Source organism: Sebastes umbrosus, chromosome 3 (genome assembly GCF_015220745.1).
Source record: "Sebastes umbrosus isolate fSebUmb1 chromosome 3, fSebUmb1.pri, whole genome shotgun sequence".
Classification (NCBI taxonomy): Eukaryota; Metazoa; Chordata; class Actinopteri; order Perciformes; family Sebastidae; genus Sebastes; species Sebastes umbrosus.
The window spans coordinates 17,287,373-17,307,915 of NC_051271.1; positions in this window are offsets into that span (position 1 = coordinate 17,287,373).

The following is a 20,543-nucleotide window of genomic DNA, read 5'->3' on the forward strand; positions in this document are numbered from 1 at the left end:
TCAATGTACCTACCCCCACTATAGACATAACAGAATAAAGAATACAATAATAAAAATAAAATGTCTATATACAAGTCAAGTGTTCAGTATAGGATACTGGATGGATAGGTGGACTATAGAGGATTATGTATAGCATGTATGTGGGTATATCTATACACTGTATGTACACGGAGTAGGTTTTTTTTAGGATTTTTAAATCCCAAATAAGTCTAGTATTTGGATTTCTGGTATTGGAGTACAGTAATATAGTATAATAACAGTTGGACAGGGGGCTGCATTTATTTATATAAAGTGCAAGGTTAATAACGCGTTAGCGCAAATTTGTTTTAACGGCACTAATTTCTTTAACACAACTTGTGATTTTTCAGGTTGTAGCGGGCTCAGTTTTAAAGCTAGAGTGAACATACTTGTATCATATGAAACTAGAAGACCAAAGGAATCCATTGGTATCAACCATGTCATACTAGTTTTTCGTGAAGGAGGCTAAATAATGCGACTAATTTTGGTGAGGAAAAACTGGCATGGCCATTTTCAAAGGTGTCCCTTGACCTCTGACCTCAAGATATGTGAATGAAAATGGGTTCTATGGGTACCCACGAGTCTCCCCTTTACAGACATGCCCACTTTATGATAATCACATGCAGTTTGGGGAAAGTCAGAGTCAAGTCAGCACACTGACACACTGACAGCTATTGTTGCCTGTTGGGCTGCAGTTTGCCATGTTATGATTTAAGCATATTTTTTATGCTAAATGCAGTACCTGTGAGGGTTTCTGGACAATATTTGTCATTTTTTTGTGTTGTTAATTGATTTCTAATAATAGAAATATACATACATTTGCATAAAGCAAACATATTTGTCCACTCCCATGTTGATAAGAGTATTAAAAACTTGACAAACTGAGTAGGTATTTTTTAGGATTTTGGTTAAAAAAAGATGAAAAAAGACATTCTGCATGTCAAAATACAACTTTTTCTGTCAATTTTGGGAAGGAAATGCACAAATGTGATCCATCTGAGTATAAGTATTCAATTGTAAACAAACTATCTATCTATCTATCTATCTATCTAGATTATCGTCTTATAGTGCAAATCAGTTCGAGAAAAGGGCTCTCAAGCTGCTGTTTATATTGTTTTTGAATCTGAATCAGGATCCGAATCAGGTTTATTTCGCCAAGTATATACATACAACAAACAACACTATAGATGATTATGTATAGCATGTATGTGGAGATGTCTATATACTGTATGTACACTGAGTAGGTTTTTTTTTTTTAGGATTTTGGTTAAAAAAGAGATGAAAAAATACATTGTGCAAGTCAAAACAAGAAGAAAATATAACTTTTTCTGTCAATTTTGGGAAGAAAATGCACAAATGTGATACATCTGAGTATAAGTATTCAATTGTAAACAAACTATCTATCTATCTATCTATCTATCTATCTATCTCTAGAGAGAGAGAGAGAGAGAGAGAGAGAGAGAGAGAGAGAGAGAGACAGAGATGTTTTGTTGGCACCATCCCGACCGACCGATCGATCACACCGAGCCGGGGACCGGACAGGCCCTCCCGCGGTGTCCGTGCCTCTCATGCATCACACTTTATGAATTCAATTTCAACCGGAGAGAAATTTTCAATTTGAGCGCGCGATCATTACGGCGTGGGGGGATAGCGTAAATTGTTTTTGCTCTATTATGCATTCGGACGCCATCATTTTTCTTTCTAATTACCGAGGTGTCAGTGCGGCCTGTCACCCGGGCGCTGATTTTCAATTTAACTGATCATCATACATTCATTTTCCCATTTGATAAATCTGCTATCTAGACGCGCCCGCCATGCCCGGAATATTAAGCGGCGCTGGGGCGCAGTAATAGGGGGATGTGTATGCGGCAATGAGCGCGGATCAGCCAGCTAATTTAGCACCTTCCACATTCCCCGTCTCCATCCCCCATTTCCAATCCTCAAGAGGAGGCAAGGAGAAAAAAAAAAAAAAAAACAGGAGAGGAGAGGAGAGTCCAATGCTGCCTATATAACCTCCAGGAGTGAAAACCCCGAGGTTATAGAAAGAATCAGAGAAATAATGTGAGAGAAGAAGAAGAGAAAGTCCTCCAATCTGACGCAATTTAGAAGCAGGATTAATTAACGCTAATTGAGTTCTTCAATCCGTGTTGTTCTTAACAGAAACAAATTTGCACAATTAATTATCAACGTAATTTCAAGAAGCTATTATAACCTTCTCCACCTCATCTGTGACTCTCCATCACCTCCCTCATCCAACACTGAGTAAATGAGCAGCTTTTGTCATTTAGGCGTCTTTGATCCGGACTGGGAGGACTAGGAGGGCCTGCAGCCAACAGACAGCAGGATCCTCTACTGGACTTATTTCATTTACAAACCACTGATACACTGATAGCCTATATAAACCCCCACACTAACAGACAACACTGGGCCTTTTGAGACAATAAGGTGGATCAGTTTGATCAACATTCATAGTTATTTTTAAGGTCTATGACACTAATGATAATATATTATTAGTATTATTCAGTTCAAACAGAGACTTATAGACATAATGCATTTATACCGGTTTGACAAAAACCCCCCCCACAAAAAACAGGAGAGGAGAGGAGAGTCCAATGCTGCCTATATAACCTCCACGAGTGAAAACCCCGAGGTTACAGAAAGAATCAGAGAAATAATGTGAGAGAAGAAGAAGAGAAAGTCCTCCAATCTGATGCAATTTGGAAGCAGGATTAATTAACGCTAATTGAGTTCTTCAATACGAGTTGTTCTTATTTAATAGAAACAAATTTGCACAATTAATTATCAACGTAATTTCAAGAAGCTATTATAACCTCCTCCACCTCCTCCACCCCTCTGTGACTCTCCATCACCTCCCTCCTCCAACACAGAGCAAATGAGCAGCTTTTGTCATTTAGGCGTCTTTGATCCGGACTGGGAGGACTGGGAGGACTGGGAGGGCCTGCAGCCAACAGACAGCAGGATCCTCTACTGGACCTGTTTCATTTACAAACCACTGATACACTGATAGCTTATAGAAACCTCCACTAACAGACAACACTGGGCCTTTTGAGACAATAAGGTGGATCAGTTTGATCAACATTCATAGTTATTTTTTAATTATGGCAGGTGTATGGTACAAATGATAGTATATTATTAGTATTATTCAGTTCAAACAGAGACTTATAGACATAATGCATTTATACCGGTTTGACAAAAAAATAAATAAATCAAGATCCATTTTCATCACTACTCTAAAGTACTGAAAGGTGCTACATAATTACATTTATTATTAGGGCTGTCAATCAATTAAAATAGTTAATCGCGAATTAATCACACATTTTTTGTATCTGTTCAAAATGTACCTTAAACGGAGATTTGTCAAGTTTTTAATACTCTTATCAACATTGGAGTGGGCAAATATGTTTGCATTATGCAAATGTATGTATATTTCTATTATTAGAAATCAATTAATAACACAAAACAATGACTATTATTGTCCAGAAACCCTCACAGGTACTGCATTTAGCATAGAAAATATGCTCAAGTCATAACATGGCAAACTCAAGCCCAACAGGCAACAACAGCTGTCAGTGTGTCAGTGTGCTGACTTGACTATGACTTGCACCAAACTGCATGTGATTATCATAAAGTGGGCATGTCTGTAAAGGGGAGACTCGTGGGTACCCATAGAACCCATTTTCATTCACATATCTTGAGGTCAGAGGTCAAAGAATCCCTTTGAAAATGGCCATGCCAGTTTTTCCTCTCCAAAATGTAGCATCAGTTTGGAGCGTTATTTAGCGTTCTTCACGACAAGCTAGCATGACATTGTTGGTACTAATGGATTCTTTAGGTTTTTAGTTTCATATGATGCCAGTATCTTCACTCTAGCTGTAAAACTGAGCCCGCTACAACCTAAAAATCGTAAGTATGTATTAAAGAAATTAGTGGCGTTAAAATGAATGTGTTGACGTGTTATTATCGCGTTAACTTTGAAAGCCCTAGTTATTATTATTATTATTCATCAGTGGTTCATTGATCAACACTGATGAAGACCATGAGATGTGGATAAAAGCTCTGGAAAAGTGGACCCAAAGTTAAGTTTTTGTCAAATTTCTACTTCCAAGGTCAAGAATGAAAAGTGGTAACTCGTGTGACAGATTTAACAAAAAATAATTTATTTTGGTAAATCACTCAATCAAATTTATTTATAAAAAGAAGCACCTACTCCCTTTCAAATCAATTTACACTTCCTACACATTAAATAGAAACTTAATTTTCTCAAAACTAATTAGAGTTATTAAATTAAAGTAAATTAGAAGTTATAGAGAACTTATAGTTAAATACTTTAGTAGCCTGTCAGCCAAACTTTTCTCTTTGAAATCCGGAACTAGTTGGTTTATTTTAACCTTAACGTTGTGTGGTCTCCTGGAGACTCAAAAAACATATTAGCATTTTATCACCTTGATACTTGATGACTTTTCTTAATTCTATAAGAATTGCTCATAAACATGCAACATGCATTTTAACCTGCAGTCACCTGGAGGAAATGTCACATTATTTCTGTTTGGGGTCTCCGGCTGTAAAACATGCTTAAATATAGTGGATTTTCATAAGCTCTATGATTTGTTGACGGTATTTTAAAGCCTACCCTCCTAAATCCCAAATAAGTCTAGTATTTGGATTTCTGGTATTGAAGTAATAGTAATATAGTATAATAACAGTTGGATAAGGGGTTGCATTTATTTATTTAAAGTGCAAGGTTTAATAACGCGTCAAATGTGTTTTAATGGCACTAATTTCTTTAACGCATTAACACAACTTTTTAAACAGTTTTAAAGCTAGAGGGAAGGTACTGGTATCATATGAAACTAGAAAATCGAAGGAAGCGAAGGAGGCTAAATAACGCTACTAGTTTTAGTACTACTAGTAGCAAGGAAAAACTGGCATGGCCATTTTCAAAGAGGTTCCTTGACCTCTGACCTCAAGATATGTGAATGAAAATGGGTTCTATGGGTACCCACGAGTCTCCTCTTTACAGACATGCCCACTTCATGATAATCACATGCAATTTGGGGCAAGTCATATTCAAGTCAGCACACTGACAGCTGTTGTTGCCTGTTGGGCTTCAGTTTGCCATGTTATGATTTCAGCATATTTATTATGCTAAATGAAGTACCTGTGAGGGTTTCTGGACAATATCTGTCATTGTTTGATGTTATTAATTGATTTTCTAATAATAGAAATATACATACATTTGCATTAAGCAAACATATTTACCCACTCCCATGTTGATAAGAGTATTAAAAACTTGACAAATCTCCCTTTAAGGTACATTTTGAACAGACAAAAAAATTGGTGATTCATTTGCCATTAATCACAACTAACTATGGCCAATCATGCGATTAACTGTGATTAAATATTTTAATCGATTGACAGCCCTACATTTTAGCAAACAAAATGAATATATATTTGTTCAGGTAGAGCCCATAAAACATGAAATCGTTCCTTATTTGGTGTATTAACAATGCTTTATGGTAATTTCTTGCATATCGTCTCCTTCATTTAATGTGCAGTTTGTGGCAAAGCAAAAGAAGGATTACCACTTAAATACTTCTCTGTTGGGTTTTAATAAGTAAATAATAAATAAGGAATAAAAGGAAAGAATTAAAGTAAACATGTTTGATTATTATTAATAATTTTACACTCACAGCTTTGTAACCTCAAACAAAGAGGAAGTAAAATCAAAGCCAAAATAAACACAAGGGATATTTTGCACTTAATAGTTTTCTTCAATATGTACAAAACCCCCTTTGGTGTTTGTAGATGCTGACTGAGACACACACATCCCTATAAGCCCACCTTGTTTAAATGCCAATAAGTACAGTCAGAAGCGGTGTGTGTGCGTGCGTCCGTGTGCGTGCGTGTGTGTGTGTGTGTGTGTGTGTGTGTGTGTGTGTGTGTGTGTGTGCTGTAGTGTAATGAACGTTTATGGGCACAAAGCAGCTTTGGTTTTGTCGTGTTCTTTGTTTCATTAGCCCAGTGGTTGTAATAAATGCCAACGAGCCAACGGGATAGATTTTAATTAAGTCAGTGAGAGATGAGTGGAGTGACACAGAAAGCGGGGCAGGGCGGGGAGAGATGGAAGTGGAGGGGGACAGCTTTTCAATAAATCGGTTCGCTCAGGGGTTAGTCGGTGATTTCCTCGGCAAAGTGTTGGGGCCGAGCAGGACTCGCAGTAATTTGGTTGATAAATCAGCGGCGTTAGGGGCATGAAGCTTGCCGCTCGACCGGTTGGTTCTGCGTGTGATTTATGTGTTACCCGGGGGTCGTACACAAGCCCATGACAGTCCAGGATGAATTAACCAGGAGCCCGCGCGCTCCTAATGAGCGGGTATTATTTCGCTCACACCCCTTCCTTTAAAAAAAAAAAAAAAGTGTGAGGAACGAGCCTGGCATACGACCCTCCCCTCCTCTTCCTCACCCCATCTCCCCTCCTCCCCACCCACCCTCCCCCCCTCCACTGTGCCATCCCCGAGGTGTCGCATTGATTCAGCATCAGAGAGTTAAACACACACACACACACACATAGAGAGAGAGAGATGGTGTGTGTTATTTATCTACAGTGTATGAGACAAATTGTTCAATAGAGGTCTGGCACCAGCCGATTGGGGTTAACTGAAGCGTAGAAGTGACAGACACACGTCCCGACAAAAGATTCAAAACACTAAACAATTTCATCACATATCGATCATCAATACTAACCGTGTATTTTAAAAAAGCTCATTGTACCTACAGCACACACAATGATGGAGGAAGATGCTTTACCACACTACTCTGTTACTAGTAAAGCTGTATTTAAAATGAGACTTAAGTAGAAAAATGTAAGTCATCAGCATACGTGTGCACTATCATAAATTGTAACTGCAGAAAAATGGCCATGACTGTTCTATATTTTATGTATTCAGTGATGGAAGAAGTTCTCGGATCCTTTACTTAAAGGTCCCATATTGTAAAAAGTGAGATTTTCATGTCTTTTATATTGTAAAGCAGGTTTAAGGGGTATATAAATACTGTGAAAGTATCGAAACGCTCAATCTATGGAGAAATACACACAGCCCGTATTCAGAAACTGTGAGTTTGAAACACACTGTCAGGATCTCTGTCCATTTGTGATGTCACAAATCTGCAATATATAGACTAATTCACAGTTTTAAACGTAACCATTCTGAATATGTGCCTGTTTATTTCCGGTTGCAGTTTATGTGAACGACATCAGCTGACAGGAAGTAATCATGGACCCAAACTGTTGCCTAGCAACGTAATTCTGTTACAATTCCGTTGAAATGTGTTAAAGCGAAGCTTTTCACAGAGAGGGTAAATACAGGCATATTCAGGCAGACAGTGTGAGGAAAATAAAGTTTTTTTGAACATTACAGCACGTAAACATGTTCTAGTAAACTGTGAAAGTAGAAAGTATGAACCTGAAAATGAGCATGAAATGGGACCTTTAAGTAAAAGCAGTAGCCTACCACGGTGCACAAATGGGCAAAATAGACCTGAAATGTCAGATGGTTAGTGGTTCACACTTATAACAAGCGTCAAATCAGAAAGCACAGTTGCAATGTCAAACATTTGTACCTGTCTATGTGAATATAAAACAGCCACAAACAAAAACAGATAAAGGTATGGTAAGACTAAACCAAGCAGCGAGTTGATAGGCCCTCCTAGCTGTGTACTTGAGAAATTGATCTTATAGCATGTCACCCCTTCTGCTCACTGCTCACAAGTAGGTAAATGTTAAAGGTGCAGTGTGTAGGACATAGCGGTGAAGTTGCAGATTGCAACCAACTGAAGCTTCTCCCGTGTGCTAAGCGTGTAGAAGAACTACGGTGGCGGACGTGAAAGTGTGAAATTGTGAAAACGCGAATGTCCCTATATGAGCCAGTGTTTGGTTTGTCCGTTCTGGGCTACTGTAGAAACACAGCGGCCGACTCTGTGCAGAAGACCCGCTCAGCATATAGATAGAAATGATTCTTATCTTTCAGGTGATTATACACTCAAGAAAACATACTTATTAATATTATATTCAAGAATTCAAGAATATTGCCAATAGATCCACCTAAATGCTACACACTGTTCCTTTAAGTAAAAGAAGTTAAACAACGGTATATATTATAAGTAAAAGTCCTGCATTCAAAATGTTACTTAATACAGAAGAATTAGCAGAAAAAAAGACAAAGTATTAAAAAGAAAAGTATGCATATATCAAAAGAAACACCCCCTGTGATTGTTATATCATCAAACATTCAATTATGGTATTATTATAAGTGATGCATTAATGTGTATGTAGCATTTTACTGTTGTATCTGGAGCTAATTTTAACTACTCTTTGGTAGTTTATTTTTATGATTACATGTTTTGTAGGTAAAAGCGTCATTTGCTCAGTTGTCAGATAAATGTAGTGGAGGAAAATTACAAAGTAGCGTGAAATGGGAATACTCAAGTAAAGTACAAGTACCACAGAAGTACAGCACTTGAGTAAATGTACTTAGTTACTTTCCATCACTGCCTATGTTATCTTATTGAATTATGATTACTGGTGCTTTACTATGTAAGTAGCATTTTACTGTTGTAGCTGGTGGAGGTGGAACTAATTTCAATTATTCTATATACTGCTGGGTCTTCATACAGTAAACCAATACATCATATCTTATTTGATGAGAAAATCTGAATCTGAAAAGTAACAAAAGCTGTCAGATAAATATAGTGGAGTAAAAAAGTATTAATTAGCATAACATGGAAATATTCAAGTTAGGTATAAGTATTGTTCTTAAATTCAGTACTTGAGTAAATAGTTACTTCAGACCACTGAATATGATCTTACAGATCCAATAATATGTACGTAGCATGTTACTGATGCTGCTGGTCGAAGTTTTATTTTTATACTTTATACACTGTTGGGCAGTTTAATCACATTGTATTAGCTTATCATAAATTATCATGTTAAATCTTAATTTGTAAATTAACAAAATGTAGTGGGGAAAAATGTAGGGCAGTAGTATTTTCCTCCTAATTGTTGTGAAGTAGTATAGGTATAGTAAGTACCCCAAATTCCTACTTAGACCTGGTACTTGAATAAATTTGTGCCTGTATGACTCAGAGGTGCATATTTGAAATGAAAATACAGACTTGCTTCCTCCACTCAGCATTGGGACAACACAGCGGTCATATTTGACATGAAGGGTGATTTATTGAACCCCAGTAAAAAGTTCTCAAATGCATAATTGGTTAGTAATGTGTCCTCAGTTGCCAAAGAAGAACATCTAGTAAATCAAAACCCAGCAGTCAATCAGTGCTGACTCGGTTGTTTTTAACCAGGAAACTGGATTAATATGTGGTTCAGCTGAATGTACGGTGGATGCAGCAGAAATACAGTATATTTATATTCTATTTATACAGCAGTTATATGTATTTTACTGTTAGTGGTTTTAGGATGTGAAACTTAAATAGCACAGAAGAAAAATAACTTAAAATGGATCATTTTCAGGGTAGTGTGTTCAGAGTGCTGCATGCTGGATTCATGAAGACATTCATCATGACAGACAGGGTTATTTGCAATGCCACAAATAGTGTGTCTGGACCTCGAGGTGAGAGATTCAATGTCAAAGTAAGAGAGCAACCAAATGTCGTGTTTTTTTTTTCTGCAGCCTGTGACAAAGTCACTGAGTATTTTATTCATGTTCCAAACAATCACTGTCTGTGTGCTTAAAATGTCAATTTCAGGCCTGATTATTGATGCTTCCTCATAGGACACTTTGCTTGGTATCTTTAAATTGGTTCCATCATAAATAATACATTATCTATAAATTAAATACACAGCAAATTAATGTATAAAGTGACGAAGAGCATTTAACTTGGGAAGGAAATGAAAGGTTTGTATGTTTTTTTTTTTTGTGAATGCGGTGTAGGAAGTGCGCAAATTATGCTAAAAAAGACCAACGACAACCTTTTATAATGACAAAATTGGACTAGAAAGTATCTAGCCAAGCTCAACCAACCAAATAATTATTTATAATAATAATAATAATAATAATAATAATAAATATAATAATAATAATAATAATAATAATAATAATAATAATAATAATAATAATGACACTCACAAATAAGCACCTATGTGTTCTCTAAAACACTTCTATTTTGGGATAATCATGCTCTAAGTTCCCTTTATTTGAGGGCCCCTCAGGGGATGTAAACAGGAAGTATTATGTTACCAGTTAGCTGTCGGCTACAACTTGAGCCCTGTTTTTGTTTGGCCTATTTGTTTACATTTTTTTCAAATTGGCACCATTAAAAGTGTGCCGAATTAGCTATGTTTGCAATGTATGTATGTACATACAACTGGGTAATCACTGGATTACTTTGGTACTGAAGAAAACTTTAAAACATGATGATTTTGAGTCAAGTTCTGGAGTTATAAAGAGCGTTTTTATGATTTCCAAGAGGACTCAGGAAATACTATTTTACTTAACATATATCTGTTATCTGGCACAAAATATCATTAATTTGTATGTAAACTATGAATATGCTGAAAATATATTTACTTATAAATAAGTAAATATAGTTGTCAAAAAATGTAGCAGAGTACAACGTAGGTGATTGTATAGACTGTAAATAAGAAGTGGACGTAGTCACTGTGACGTCACCCATTGGTTTGTGGACTGCCCTTTTGAAGCCTCGAGTTCGGCATTTTGGCTGTTGTCATTTTGGTATTTTGCAACCAGAAGTGACACGAGAGGGTGGAGGTGAGTACAACCAAACACTGAATAAGACATTTTTAAGCGACCAAAACGGTTATAATTAACTTTCAGGAACTGAAAACACACTGTGAAAGGGTTAAAGTTTCTTACTTGCTTTTTCATGAGGGGGTCTTAAAGAAACAGATGCTAAAACAGAGCGTTTCAGACAGAGGGTGAATACAGGTATATTCAGACAGACAGTATGAGGAACATAATGTGTTTTTTGAACAGTAAAGCATGTAAACATGTTCTAGTAGAAACCCAAAATACAAGTATAAACCTGAAAATGAGCATGATATGTCCCCTTTAAAACAATTATTGGTCATTGTCCCCAATCACTTACATTGAAATAACTTTAGAAAAGTGATCTCTTTGCAACCAGTATGGACGTGAGGACCAATAAGTCTTTTGGTGCACAAATGGGCAAAATAGACCTGAAAAAAATGTAAGATGGCTAGTAGTTCACACTTATAACAAGTGTCAAATCAGCAAGCACAGTTGCAATGTCAAACATGTGTACCCGTCTACGTGAATATAAAACAGCCACAAACAAAAGCAGATAAAGGTATGGTAAGACTAAACCAAGCAGCGAGTTGATAGGCCCTCCTGTGTACCTGAGAAATTGATCTTATAGCATGTCACACCTTCTGCTCACTGCTCACAAAGAGAAAGTCTCTCCTGTGGAGCATGACGTTTCCTTTGGAATTGTGAAACAGCATCATAAAGGCTGAAAACGTGAATTTGTTGGTCCGTGTTGTTTATAGGGTCACAGTCCGCCAAACACATTACACAATGCAGCCGCTACTTTTTGTGTGTTATCTGTCGTACTTACAGAATGCATATGATGCCGTCATGTGACCTTCTGCCGGTGCTGTAAACCCACAAACTGTTCGCTCTCAAGCATTAATTTATTAATGGTAGAAGGTCATGACTCCTCAAAGTCGCAATAAACGTATGTGGTAACATAGTCTAACCATGATATGCACACAACAGTGTTCCCAACCATGAATTAATACTTTGATTGTAGCAAAAACATATATCTGTGTCATCTTCAGTTCCCCTCATTCATTCCAGCCCGTTCTCATTCTCAGGGCGTCAAATACTGACGCTTTGTCACGGCTGTTGGCATTTGATACGGCCGCACAAGACACCCTTCCTACCAGGTTACATTTGTGTAGACAATTAGTCACACAATGGTGAGATTTGTGTCTGATCAGAAGTGTCTTCTATTAGTTTTGGTTTTCCACCTACGATGAAGAGCATCGCACAGCTGCTTCTCAAACCTAAGGGCCCTTTTTTAACGATTATATGCTATTTTAGCAAAAATTTATTAAACAATGTTTATAATTAAGTAATTTTTGATACATTTTGAAGTAAATATTGGCGTAATTTGGCAGTAATTTCAAAGAAATTTCAAATAGGTTACTTGCTAATCATCACCTAATTACCATGATTTTTGCAGACCTGTAAAATGAAGTGTTACCAAGATATCATACGAACCGTTGTATGAGGATACGTTGCACAAATATGTCCTTATTTGCCACCATATTCACTGGTTTCTCTGAAGCCACTAAGGCTTTTCATTGGATTACTTATGAAGACATATTGTATATAAGTTTTTAAGGACTACCTAAATATCTACTTAAAGTTGTTATGTATTGGTATGCCTGTCTGACCATGCAGATTATGGTAGTGTTGATTCTTTTCATGCCAGTAATGGGGTTACGCTGGGTGGTATATTATTATTAACCCCGTATAGAGATGACTTGTCCGGGCACAGATTCTACATGTTTTTCATTATCTTATAATGAATCATTTCATATGGATTTGGTTTCTCTCTGCAGTGTTGGTCTTCAGCAGTTGTTGAGTATAAACTCTTGATATAGAGCTGATTTTGACATCTGATTTAATAAAAAAAGAAAAAAAGTGATATAATGATATAAAAGGAGATAAAGAGGAGATGCTCTTAATGTAAGCACTGGGGTCAAATATCTTATTTTAGAGATTATGTTATGATTGATTGGGAGCAATAAAATATATGCAACACACTGTGTGCACAAGTAATATTAACCAAGGTTACAGTATAATAAGTGCAGTATGAGACTTGATGCCAGCAAGATGTTAATGTGCATGTCAAGATTGTTCAGTATTTGTCACACGTTTGTTAGCACAAATGTACCCACATAACACACGAGGATAAGGATATTTGTGTTTATATGTATGTATAGAGAATAACATAATACATATATTAATCCCACCAATATTTGCATTTACATCACAGTTGTGGCAACTCTGCAGGAGTGATTTGTGTGGCGTAAAAATGTAAACCTAACCAATTTGTTTTGTTGCCTAAACACTGCAGGTTGCTTGTGCAGGTGAACTGATCACTCATGCTGCTGGACATTTGTAGGAAAACGCATGACCTGTTGTGTGAGGATACGTTGGAATTTCTCAGAAACTTTTGTCCTGACAGCTAGATAAAAAAGGACCTTATAAATCCAAATAACATTCTGTCTGTGTTCAATGAAAACAAAACCAATACATGGTGTCTGGTGAGTGGTTACAACCCGGTCTCACGGGAAGTACGCATTTTAGCCTTTACGTCCACAGTTAGGTTCAGGCAACAAACCACTTAGTTATGTTAAAGAAAATTGTCATTGTTGGGCTTAAAATAAGTACGTAAACTAAGTAAAATACGTACAGAAACAACGTAACACAACAATGGCAAACACGTCACAAACATCACTAAAAAACACGTGACATTCGTAACATGACAAACATCACTAACGTAACTCACAAAACAAAACAAAATTCCTGCTTACAAGTCCTGTGTTTGTTGGACCCATCCACTTCCCCACCTGCCCGCCATAAGCGGTCTTTCTTGCTTTTTATACTACGTCACTAACTCTTACTGTAGCATTTATACACGGATGCGTTTACATTGCAGTCAGTACAGACTACATGACATAAATGACAATCAAGAATGGCGTTCTTATAGTACTCTAAATGTCTTGTGCATTATCGTGGCATTCATACAACTTTTCGTGTGAACGGGCTAGTGGTTAAGATGTGTGCCACATAATCACAACGGTTGTTTGTTTCCTGCCTGTATCTCTACTGTCACTTTCAAATAAAGGCAAAAATGACAAAAACATAACCTCTAAAAAAACCATGAAGAAAATATTTGAAACAGATTTTTCTACAATAATATTCTAATCTTAGAAAACTACACATTTTAAGGGACAGCTGTCTCAGTACATTACCCATACACAATAACATCAGTCCCAGGCCCTTCTCTAATGAAAACAGCTATTTTGGAGCTCCTCATTGAAACTGTCTGCAATGGTAAGTGCTAAGATATTAAATCCTTACTGAAACATGGAGGGGCAATGATAACAGCAAAAGTGTTCATAGTCTGTGAGAGTGAATGCACCAAAAAAGGACATATACCGTTGATCTGAACATGATGTGAACTATAAATTTGAAGTTTTGATTTGATTTATCTTTTAAATGGCATCATAAATTTGCTCTTTAGCTGAATGTCTCATGTGTTTTCCGTGTGAAATGGAGTACAGTGGATGAAAATGTGTTAAAATACTTTGTTGAATTTTATCTTTTTGCATGAAACGCAAAAAGAAGTATTATTTCTGTCAGTAAGGTGTGGAACCAGCAAGGCACAAGGTATGGATAGTCATGTACCAAATCCCACAGGGTGGTAATCCTTGAATTTTAAAAGAGTTCTGAACAGGCAGCTAAAGCCACCCTTAAGTAGAGTCTCCAGATGCTACTGTTTGTAAATCTGCCAGTTGGAAAACATTATGGACGTCTATAGAAATTACAGAAGACTCAAAATCTCATCAACAGAGAGAGCAGGACAAACAGAGAGATTTGCTTACACCATGTGGAAAAGTCTGCACGTGCTACAGGAGCAAGGGCATTTCCATATTTCCAAAAAGGCGGAAAAATCTATTAAACCAAAGAATTAAATACTTCATCTGCCAGATCCCAGCGCACACATGCCAGGAGTTTGTATTATAAACGCACCGGTAGCTGAAACTTTTGTTTTACTCATGTGCGCTAATCTCCACCCTATCCTGCTCCTACTATAATTTTGTTAGACTTTTTTCATATTTATTTAATAAATGCCCACAGTGCAAACTGTAACTTTGTGTGTCGAGAATTAATGGGAAAAGCCCCGACTGTTAAATCGTAAAATTTGAATTAGAAAGTTCCCATGTAATGCATATCAAACATTTATTAAAGCCACGCAGAATAATTGAATTGTTCTGCTGGTCTAGGTCTGATTTGTTTAACTAAATTCTTTGGCTGTCGAAGTGTGATACAAGATTTCCTGCGAATCCCATTAAAGACACAGGTATCTTTTGTGTGTTTGTGCATCTCCAATACATATCGAACATTTACCATCTTTCCTTTTCCTCTCTTCTCCCTATCTAAGCCCCGGCTCTGCCACTGCTTATCCACATCTTCACTGCTTATCTGCATCGAGCCCCTTAGTGAGATTTCAACCACTGTGACATGTAGAGAAAGCAGAGGCTGTCAGTCAGCTGTGCCAAAGAGATTGAAATCAGAGAAGGAAAAAGGGAATGACAAACCAAAGGGAGAAGGGGAAAAAAGTTAATATAATTTCATTTTTTGACCCTCTGCGACAGAAAGCAGCCTTCACATACAGTATAGAAAGTGAATGCATTAAATCAGCTCATGTAAATGTCAGCTCGTGTATCCCTGCAAAAGAAAAATACAAATACATCTGGGAGAAGGTCTGCTCCAACTTATTGGGCTGATTATTAAGCTTTTAATGTCAGCCTCGCGTACACACACCATGAAAGCGTGACACACACACACACACACAGAGTAGCCCGGGAGGAACTTTGTGTTTTAGTAAGCTAAGTTTCACACATTCACTGGAGGTGTCCTTGCTTTCTACTGGTGTAATTATCACTCCGGGAAAAGTGTTTCATTAGGAAAGCTCCTCTTTCAGACACATTACTCACAGAGGGCTGGACACAGACACCCTGGACAACACACACACACACACACACACACACACACACACACACAAACGATCCAGTCCCTAATTCATCACCCCTCGTTCTTGTCCTCAGTCCGATCTGTTTTTCTGGACTTGTTGGCACCTCCTCCTGTTTGTCTTTCATATTTGTTCTTTGACGTTAACTCCTCTAACTCAAAGACCTTTCGTTATTCTTATTAAAACTGCCAGTGTTTTAAACCGCCACCAACCAATTAAAAGATAGTTTTACTAGGGCTGTCAAAGTTAACGCAATAATAACGCATTAACGCAATAAACGGGCTCAGTTTTAAAGCTAGAGTGAAGATATTAACATAATATGAAACTAGAAAACTGAAGGAACCCATTGACACCCACCATGTCGGGAAGGAGGCTAAATCACGCTCCAAATTTGCGTTACATTTTGGTGAAGAAAAACGGGCATAGCCATTTTCAAATGGTTCCCTTGACCTCTGACCTTAAGATATGTGAATGAAAATGGGTTTTATGGGTACCCACGAGTCTCCCCTTTACAGACATGCCCACTTTATGATAATCACATGCAGTTTTGGGCAAGTCATAGTCAAGTCAGCACACTGACACACTGACAGCTGTTGTTGCCTGTTGGGCTGCAGTTTGCCATGTTATGATATGAGCATATTTTTTTTGCTAAATTCAGTACCTGTGAGGGTTTCTGGACAATATTTGTCATTGTTTTGTGTTGTTAATTGATTTCCAATAATAAATATATACATCCATTTGCATAAAGGAAGCATACAGTATTTGCTCACTCCCATGTTGATAAGAGTATTAAATACTTGACAAATCTCCCTTTAAAGTTAATTATGAACAGATAAAAGATGTGTGATTAATTTGCAATTAATCGTGATTAGAAATTTTAATTGATTGACAGCCCTAATTTTTACTGGTCTGGTCTTACTGTTTGGTGTCTCAATGTGCAAATTCAACTTTCACTTTAGCTGAGCTTGAGTGCTCCATTTTCCGTGGTTTCAAACTCTCCTTCAAGCCCTCCTCCATCATGTCTCTTTCCTTCCTGTCGCCAACCCATCATCCCCCTATCTGTCCTCCCTCCTCCTCTTCCTCCTCCACCACTCGCTTCCCCCGCTGCCCTCTCTCTCGCAGGTCTGCAGGTTAATGAGTCGTGAAGTGTGAAAACTTCCTGAGACTCAACCGGAGCTAAATGCTGTTTCCAGATGTGAGTCTACAAACGTCTGGATGTCCGCTTGAAATGAGTTAGAGGGGTGTGGGTGGGGCAGTCGGAGGTGGAGGGGAGGTGAAGAGGAGAACAGAGTGGCACAGAGAGGTGGTGCGTAGAAAAAGAAGATCTGAAAATGTGAGAGAAAGAAGGAGAGGAAAGAAGGGAAAGTGAAAGAAACAAAGAGACTACAGGATTATTAAACTATTTCACATACACACACTGCTGGTCATTAAACTGGTGCTGAACATCATATCATGTACTTGTCAAGTGACTAATAAAAGCAAGTGTGTGCACTCAGTGTGATGGTGCTCTTGAGGATTTTATTTCTTTAGCAATGATTAAAATGACAGTTTTCTTTTGTCAGATTTGCAGACACACCTCGTAACCTTTGAAAAACTAAACATTGTTTTAACCAAAGTGAAAGGAACTGAGGAACTGCGTGCATGTGCATCCTGTCATTTTCCTGGGAACGTGCAGATAAATATAAAAGACGAATAATGTGATTTTTAAATATGATTACGGCCACAGAGAAGTTTTACCTTTTAAACAATAACAGTCTGCGCTGCAGACGTCCTACAGCATCTGTGATATGATTGACAACCAGTCTCTGCTAACCCTCAAACATCTGGGTAAATCCAAACCCACTATAGTACTATAAATAAAGTGATTTCCAGACTTACAAGGAAATTGCCTTTGTGTTTTGGTGCATAACAATAAACCTTGCAAGAGAAAATAAAAATAAAAGCAAATACTACAATAGTCAGGAAAAATAAATATAGGATAGAAAAACAGCAATAACAATATGAAAACATACTATAAAAATGTGTACAATATATCAATTTTAAAATGAAAGAGCTGTACTAAAGGCAAAATGTGTTCACAACTCGGGGCTAATCTCATGCTAATCTGTATGCTTTCATACAGATTTAAACCTGCAGTAGGCAGAATATTTTTGGCATCATTGGGCAAATATTCCATAATAACCTTTCAGCATATTGTTATTCAAGTGTTCTGAGAGAAAATTAGACTTCTGCATCTCCTCATGGCTCTGTTTTCAGGCTTTAGAAAGTCTAGACCGTGATGGGAGACTTTGACCAATCACAGGTCATTTCAGAGAGAGAGCGTTCCTATTGGCTGTGCTCCGGCTGGTGGGCGGTGCTTGGTATTTCTTCAACTGTTCTCAACATGGCTGCCGGGTCACAAACTTTCTCATTTTACAGCTAAACAGTACAATACAATATGTTTCTGAAAAGGCATTATAGTGACAGAATGTTGATTCATATTTGATATTGATTTGACACCGGAGGACACACATGCACAGGATTTTTTTTCAGATTATCTGTCTCATGCACTACTGTCAGGATACAAAATAACTTTTTTTAATCATATTTGCTCCAATTCTACCCACTGTTTTCGTGTGATTAATTCATGTCGATATATTTTTTCGAACTGTTTCTTTCGTGAATACTTTCACACAGAATGTGAATGTTACGCAACAATAAAGCGTCATACTTTTTTTCGGGAACAAGGCAGATTTTCTGAGCTTCACACCGCAAATAAAGGCATCAACCGATCACGTTGTGCGGAACAGGTTGAGTTGCGCAAATATTTATGAAACAACAACACGGAGGCTCCGTAGTCCGAACCAACACGGCAAACTTTATGACTCCTTTCAACCTCGAAAAAGGCAGCGCAGACCAGAGTTACTTTCATTCTTCTCTTTCACAACAAAAGACATAATATTTTCAGGCGAATATTTTGCATTTTCGTGTTGTATATTCATCACGCCGCAGGTGTGTAATGGCCTTTAGAGTCTACAGTCACGCTAGCAGCTCTGTGAGGCTATAGGCTACTTCAACACAGCAGTGCTTTGTGCTAAAATGCTAACATCAGGATGCTAACATTATCACAATCACAATGACGTGGTGATGTTTAGCAGGTATAATGTTTACCATGTTCATCATCTTAGTTTAGCTTGTTAGCATGCTAATGTCTGCTAATTAGCACTAAACACTAAGTACAGCTGAGGCTGATGAGGGTGTTGTTAGTTTTGTCTATTTAGTGATAAACAAAAGTATTGGACAAATTTAAGTTTCGACCTGATGATGGCGATAGATGAAAAGTAAGAGGTTCAGCAAAGTTATTACAATTCATCCTGAGGGGGATATGAATGTCTGACCCACATTTCATCACAGTCTATTCAATAGCTGTTGAGATATTTCACTAAAGATCGTCATCATGGCGGCGCTAGAGGAAAAGTCAGAGGATCAACAAAGTCAGTAGGATTCATCCTCTGGGAACCTCGAATGTACTAAATTTCACATCAATCCATCCAATAATTGTTGAGATAGTTTAGTCTGGGCCGACAGACAGACGGACGTTACCATTCCTGGTGCCAATGTGGCTAAAAGTGGAGAGAAAAACTTCAAGAGCAAACCAGTGAACATCGACAGCGTGTGAAGTGGACTCTGATGCATCTGAAGGCAGCTGCCAAATCAAAAGCTGATCATCAACCACATCTGCAAACACGTCTGTGTGAGTATGTACTTACGTGCATGTGTGAGTCAATGTGTGTGTGTCTATAATCTGGCGTAAATAATGATATCTCTGTGCCTCGTCTTCTCTGCTGCCAACTCCACTAATTATTTATTCTTGGACGCTACGAGGGTGTCAAAGCTCACACTACAGAGATCCCCTCAGCCTGACTGCCAGTGAGGAGTAATTGTGTAACTCTGTCATATTTACTTGTAAACTATCATTACTCAACAGGTTGGATTTTCATGCCAATTCTTACATATTTCATAAAATTTCTGACCCAATACAGTGGAGGTGTTTGTCATGCTCGGAGCATCAGAAACGATGTCCCCGTTACTTTGCACAGTTTTCATAAGGGAGTATTTCTTGGTTTGGTAACACTTCATTTTACAGGTCCACAAATGTCATGGTAATTAGGTGATGATTAGCAAGTAACCTATTTGAAATTTCTTTGGAATTACTGCCCAATTACCACAATATTTACCTCAAAATGACTTACTTACTTACTAATAGCCCAAACTACAAAAATACAGGAAGAAGTTGTAAAAATACTGAAGTTGCCTTTAAATTAAAAAAACTTTTTGATTTACTTGCCAGGTTCAAATAAAAACACTGAACCTGTCGTACCGTTCAGCTGATACAAACATCACTGTAGCGGGTGGAATTAAACCAACACGGATCGACTCGAAGCAAAGACAGCACGTCGCCTCAGTAAGAGTGGCTTCAAAAGTGAATAATTCAAGTCATCGGTGGAAATTTTCCATCATCTATTTTTCATTTGGGGTCGACAAATAGCATTCACAACAGTGCTTTGTGTTGGCTCTTATGAATACATGTTTGTGTTTGCATGTGGGTGTGATTTAAGAGACTCTCCACGCTCGTCACTGAGTGTGATTGAGCTCTGAGGGGTTATAGGGAAAATAAGTTGAAAACAGGACACAAT